Source organism: Trachurus japonicus, chromosome 6, assembly GCF_045865225.1.
Source record: "Trachurus japonicus isolate A0001 chromosome 6, Traja_1.0".
NCBI lineage: Eukaryota > Metazoa > Chordata > Actinopteri > Carangiformes > Carangidae > Trachurus > Trachurus japonicus.
Genome location: NC_140912.1, coordinates 3921489 through 3928178, shown reverse-complemented (window position 1 = coordinate 3928178; position 6690 = coordinate 3921489). Strand labels below are relative to the sequence as shown.

The 6690-nt window shown below is 41.3% G+C and overlaps 1 long non-coding RNA gene across 1 annotated transcript; it reads left to right on the top strand.

Annotated features, from left to right (window-relative positions):
* Window positions 1-382: 382 nt before the first annotated feature.
* LOC146985397 (uncharacterized) lies at window positions 383-3110 on the top strand. The gene is made up of 3 exons (XR_015036059.1): window positions 383-572; window positions 2131-2647; window positions 2806-3110. It is a non-coding gene; the product is annotated as an uncharacterized LOC146985397 (long non-coding RNA).
* Window positions 3111-6690: the final 3580 nt, after the last annotated feature.

The following is a 6690-nucleotide window of genomic DNA, read 5'->3' as shown; positions in this document are numbered from 1 at the left end:
ATACATGAACGCGCAGCGCCAAAACTAGAACGGCGGTTGCTCGTTCTCATTGCCCCAGGGCATGATGGGAGACCGCAGAGCATCATGGGGGGTGACTCAACTGCGCATGCTCTATGGGCCCGATAACGCGGAAGTAAACCCGGAAGTCAGAAACTTTTTCGGCGTATGCGCCAGGCGAGCAACTTTCATTGAAATGAACGGCGGCCATTTTCCGGTCCGGTATCCAGTTAATATAATACATCCATGATATAATCGCACAGGCCTGCCTCTGGCTCAACAACACACTCTCGCGAGATTTGCCACAGATCTCCTAGGCAACGTCCAACAAACGTTCCGGGGGATATGGGGGGGAGGGGCTGCTCTCTGTTGCTGGGGTAACCAGCTCTACTTTTGGCTGTTGGACTTGGCAGTTGACCAACGACCAACGGTCGCCGAGGATTTTCGCATTTCAGCAGCTGGCAGAGAAGAAACATCAGCAATGGCACTCGCTGTCCCTTTGACAGAGGAAACATGAAAAAGGATGCGTGAAACTGGCGTGGGTGTGACCGGAGAGGAGGCGCAGAGATTCAGAGGTAACTAAATTTAAGTTAATTAAATTTAACTGGAGTGTCATGTCCGTTGACAAAACGTTAGCGACTTAGCGTTAGCATTAGCTTTAAAGGGATAGTTCAACATTTTGGCAAATTGGCCCATTGCCATAATCGCTATAGTCATAGCAGTAGGTTCATTACCTTTAATTGTAGGTGTAAGCTGTTTTCAGTACGGCGGAGCGCAGCAGCTGGCTGCTCAGAGCTACGCTATGGAGGCTAATGGAATTTCTTGGTTTCCCTCATTAAACTCATCAAATTCAACATCCCAAAACTCCACAGCGCTTTTGTAGACAAGTTGTGACCTGCACAACCACCACGCTATGAGATAATGACGGAACGATACGAAACGGAGCCGTTTTCGAGGTAAATACAGGGTAAATACGGAGACTGCTTGCTGAAAAACTGTCCCTGAACGCAACGCGCATCAGCGGTTTTGTATGAATTTACCTCGAAAACGGCTCCGTTTCGTATCGTTCCGTCATTATCTCATAGCGTGGTGGTTGTGCAGGTCACAACTTGTCTACAAAAGCGCTGTGGAGTTTTGGGATTTTGTATTTGATGAGTTTAATGAGGGAAACCAAGAAATTCCCTTAGCCTCCATAGCGTAGCTCTGAGCAGCCAGCTGCTGCGCTCCGCTGTACTAAAAATAGCTTACACCTACAATTAAAGGTAACGAACCTACTGCTATGACTATAGCAATTATGGCAATGGGCCAATTTGCCAAAATGTTGAACTATCCCTTTAACATTATCAACACAAAACGGGCCTGTAGCTCGCCCGTTAACGTTGTTAAGTTAAAGATAACGTAACCTAACTTGGTTTTCAAAGTGGGGCAGTGTGTTGCTTGCTTGCAAAAGATTTTCCTCCTCTCAGTAACATTAGGCCTAAGTTATGTCAATTCGCGCTAACGTTAGCCGTCAGCTAATGTAAAATGCAGCTTCAGAGCTCTGAAAAAAAAAGTCTGGCGGCGCATGTGACAGCTTTTTGGATCGTGTGTGTGTGTGCGCGTGTGTGCGTGTGCGTGTGCTTGTGCTTGTGTGTGTGCGCCTGCTGAAGAGCCGTGCCGCTCCCACCAGGAGCGATAAAGTTGAAACTCTTGGCTTGACTGTGTCAGTGACAGTGACTAGCTGTCAGACTAGTTATAAACTATGTCCTCAAGTGTTTCCTGTGGTGGACAGTGGCCTGTCAGATGTATGGCAGCTTCAGGAGGACAAAGTTCTCCATTCACAACGTCGCCTGTTTTATGATTTGTATAAAGGTTGAAGTGGATACATAGGCATTTATTTAATACACTAATCAAATTATAGTGTTGTTTTGAAAAATTAACAAAACGTGGGCTGTGGGTTCTCAAACTGTTGATCTGGATAAAATATGATAGAGGAAATACTGAATGTTGTTGAATTTAATTTATCACAGCTAAGGCATGCTTTGGTTAGGGACAAACTAGTAATATCTGCCTAGTTAAATTAGCTGAGTTTATCTTGACTACTTTCCTGTCAAGTGTGCAGCTATTTCATCTCCCTCTGTTTACTTTTTTCAGATAATGATGTGGATGGTGAAACAGTTGAGTGAGGCCTTGCAGACACCATGGTGCCCATTTCAAGGGTCGTTGAAAAAGCAGATCAAATTCAGTTAATTCATCAACAATCTCAAGGGGCCAGTCACTTCAAGGTGAGTGTGTGCATGATGCTTTCAGAGCTTTCCTTAGTTATGTTTATATGTCTGTAACGAAGCTTGTCAAAAGGTAGAAACTGCAAGAACCAGCTGGAAAAACATGTCTTAGGTCACCCAACCCATCTTGATAAAAAAGAACGCAACTCAATCCAAGTCAAGGACACAGTTAACTTGGTTGTTAGCTATAATTTGGACATAATGATTACTGTTTAAAGTCAGATATATTTGTAAGCAACCCCCCGCCCTCTCTCTCTCTCCCTCTCAAAACTCTCAGATGGCATCAATCGTTCATGGTGAGAACCCATCCTCCATCGAGGCTCACGTGAAGGTCCAGCATAGCCAGTACCAGAAGATGCACCCAGACACCAAGGACACCAACTGTGGTAAGTGAAAACGTATCTTAAAGTGATAGTTGGGATTCAGAATAGAATGTTAATTTGGCATTGTGCATAAAAATCCAACATAACTCTGTTTTGCAGCTTGAATGATATTTATATTTACATTTAAATATACAATTTAAATTATTTTTATTTTTACACAGTCTGCGTGAAGCACTGGAGTGTCCGGCCCACACCTGGTCGTCCCTCGCAACAGGAGCCTGGAGGGCTGTGCTGTGAAGTTTTCCATGCTCGTCGCGGCATAGCCAGCATTTTTATATTTTTGGGACTTTTTTTGCCTTCAGTGGAAAGCACAGTCGAGAGAAAGACAGGAAATGGGGAGTCAGAGAGAGGGGGAACGACATGCAGGACAGGGCCGTCCAATGCAGGACCCGAACCGGGGCTGCCCGCTGTGAGGACCGCAGTCCCAACACATGGGGTGACTGCTCCACCAACTGAGCCAAACACTGTCCCGCCAGCATTTGTTTTTAAGTAGGATATTGGAATGACTACAAATATTAAAGCTAATTCACTTTGGCATCAGCATTTCTAATTGTATACTATTGCTTGTATCATTGCAATGTGTTTCAGAGAACATATACAGATTTTAAAAAAAAAACAAAAAAAAACATACTGCTGTGTTTTTTGTATTATTTCTATGGTCTTTTTTGTTTTTTGTTTTTTCCAAAACCTGGTATAGAAACATATAATAACACTGTAAAGTTAATTATGCTGAATTAATGGTAAAATTGTTGTCATAAGATGGTGTTTCCTACTGTAACTAGTCCTCTTACAGTTAGACTCTATGGTGTTACCATTAAAACTATATAGTAATACTTAAGGAACTACTATAGCCATACTTTATGAACACTAACATTTAACTATTGAATCAGTAGTCAATTCTAAAGTATTATTATAGTTTTCCTACAGTACCAGAAACCATAGAAATATTATAGAAAACAAACTATATAGTAATCTCCTATAGTGCCCAAAATACTATAGAAAAACTAGAATAATACTATGAAAATACTATAGTAAAACAAAAATTTCACTGTAGGATAACCATAGCTAATTCTATAGTAATTTTCTATAGTGCGTCCCAAAAAACCATATAATCACTATAGTAATACTTATAGTAATACTATAAGTTTTTTATTGGTATTTCTATGGTAATTTTTTATAGTATTCCTACAGTACATTTTCGTAAGGGAAAAACACATACAACGGATAAAAAACAGCTGCTCGATACGCCACCGGTCACCACACGAGCAGTGACCCGGAAGGGGTCACTGCTATATATATATATACACTATATATTTGTCTGGCAGGAAGATGAGCATGGCAAATAAGGTTTTGATATGTTATATTATCATAAATAAGATTTTATAACAATGCCCAAAATACAGTAATTTGATTTAACTTTGTTATTTGCATTTGCTCTCATTCTCCTGCAAATTTGCTGAGGACCCCGGAACCCCTGTCAGCACCCCGGTCCCCACTTTAAAAACCATTGATATAGCCTACAACTTGTATTGCACTTGTGCAATTTTACACCTGAGATTAAAATGTGCCCTACAGACAATATTTCTTCTAGTGACAGTAAAACTGAATGTATATTACTGACTGTTTCTTTAGAAGGACAATAAATAGAGCTCTTCATAGCAGGACAATGATGAATGTTGCTAATTTTCAAACATGGTTGTGATTAACGTGTATATGAATTAGTGTAAATCTACTGTCTGATCCATTGTTGTTGTTGTCTTCTAATTTGATTTCTTGGCATTAAAATGCAGTAAAGCAGCCCATGAAACAACATAGCTTTCTTGTCTGTAATGTTGTCCGTATGTTTTGCCGTTTGCTGTTCGAACTAAAACAATTTTCTAAAATGTTCTACTCAGCAAAGTTTTTTTTTCAGTGAAGGCCCTTTATGCAGCTATATAATCTAATGGTTAATAGCATTAGCTAGCACAAGCCAACAAGCTTTGTCACAGGAAGGTAAAGTACAGCTGTGAAATATGTGTGAGATGTAAATACATTTAGCTTTAATGTGGTCATTGTGTATGAATCAAAACTTCAAGTCAGAATTTGTTTCCTGTTTTAAACAACATGCAGGAAACAAACTGCTGTGTTGTATGTACATGGTGATGGCTTCACATTCGTGGCTGGTGTCAGGGGCGTAGCACCAAATTCTGGGCCCTGTACACTCTTGATGTCAGTGGGCCCCTATCCATGCCAGTGCATGAAGCGCAGGGTTGTTTTCAAGGTAAATTTATACAAAGCTGCCGACGCGCGTTCCTGTCGGGGCAGTTTTTCAGCAAACAATCTCTTTTCGATACCCTGATTAATGTTTTTCGGGCAGCATGAGGACAGTTAACCTCCAGGTCATTCAATCTGGGCTCACTGACGTTTCACTTTTCGCCGGCCGCTGTCTTTGGGCGGACAAAACCATTTTTCGCCTCCAAGAGGGGGCCCCCAGAATGTCCAATATGTCAGGAGGACTTTGACACAGAGTTCATTCTCTCAGTTGATGTTATCAGTATATTTGAAATAAATTATGAACCAATTAATTGGAGGGCCCAATTCATTCAAAATAAAAACATCACACAAAAAAATAATAATTTCAAGATTTTCATGGGCCCTCTCCCTCTTGGGCCCTAGTCAGGTCCCCTTTTCCCCCCACTACCCGCCCGCTCGATAACGACCAATCAAATTCGTTTTCCTTACTCGGGTAAACTCATGTTGCAGCTCGTGACAACTCGGCGCGACAAACAGGACAAACGGCCATTTCTGTACACCTTTAAGGACGATGGTTTATTTTCACAACCAGACCAAAACGACAACTGCCAGTCACTCGTCTCCTCTACTCCTCAACTCACATAAACACCCCCAACATTCTATCTTAGGCCAACCAGATCATTCCGCCCTGTAACGCCCGCCAATGTAATAATGCCCACAAACGTAATAAACCACAAACGTAATAAAAATATGCAGCTTTTAATGTAATAATCCTGCAAACGTAATACATTTTCCACAAACGTAATATCCGCTGCCTACTACAAACGTAATACGCGATTTCCCACAAATGTAATAACTATTACGTTTGCGGAGATTTATTACGTTTGTGGGGAAGTGAAAATCTTCAATTTTCAATGTAATAAAATGTAATAACACAATGAATAATGGTCGTTGTGTTGGTTGTTGTTGTTTATATCTACTAATAGCCTACTGACTGTGCGAAATCCAGCTGCTGACTCTCCACTCCACGATCACGGAGAGCCCACCCCACCCTGCCCACCCCGCAAGCAGCAGTTCTCTCTCTCTCTCTCTCTCTCTCTCTTCCTCCCAACCGTGTACCTATCACAATCAATCCTAAGCAAATGTTTATTATAGAAGCATCTGCAGGGGACAGCGCGTTTCATAAGCCGGAGGACAAAAATGTACACAAGCAAAAGCAAAAGAAGCAAAAGAAAAGAAAGAGGCATCTCTCTCTCTCTCTCTCTCGGCAGCGACACGCTGTCATTCATTCATATTTAAGCACTGAGACAGTGGCTTGGTCATATTCAGCACTACTAAGACAAAATATCAGCAGTTCACTCTTCCACGATAAATCCATGGCACTGTACATATAGTTATGAGGCAGAAAGAGAACTCAACACTGTCTTCTCCCGAAGTAGAACAATATTATATAAATAAATAAATATATAATAAAGACAACGTTTCGAGCGACTGGCTCTTCGTCGTATTTGACTCCTAAAAATTTAAGACCCCCCTACAGTGGTGCAGTTTGCAAGTATGGTGTGTGTTTTAAATAGATAGCCTGGATAGTTTTACGCATGCCTCTGTCAGGCATACAACAACCACTTCATGCAGTTTAGTTAATTTTTTAGTTAATTTTCGTTTCTTTTGGATTTTTGTGCGTATTATGGAGCCGTTTTGGTCCATGTTTGTAAGTCTTTTTTTCCCCTGGATTATATATTCTAAAGATGCAACAAGTGGGGTCGGAGTGTGTGATTGAAAACCACCACGGTCTGCTCCCCGTCGAGACTTTG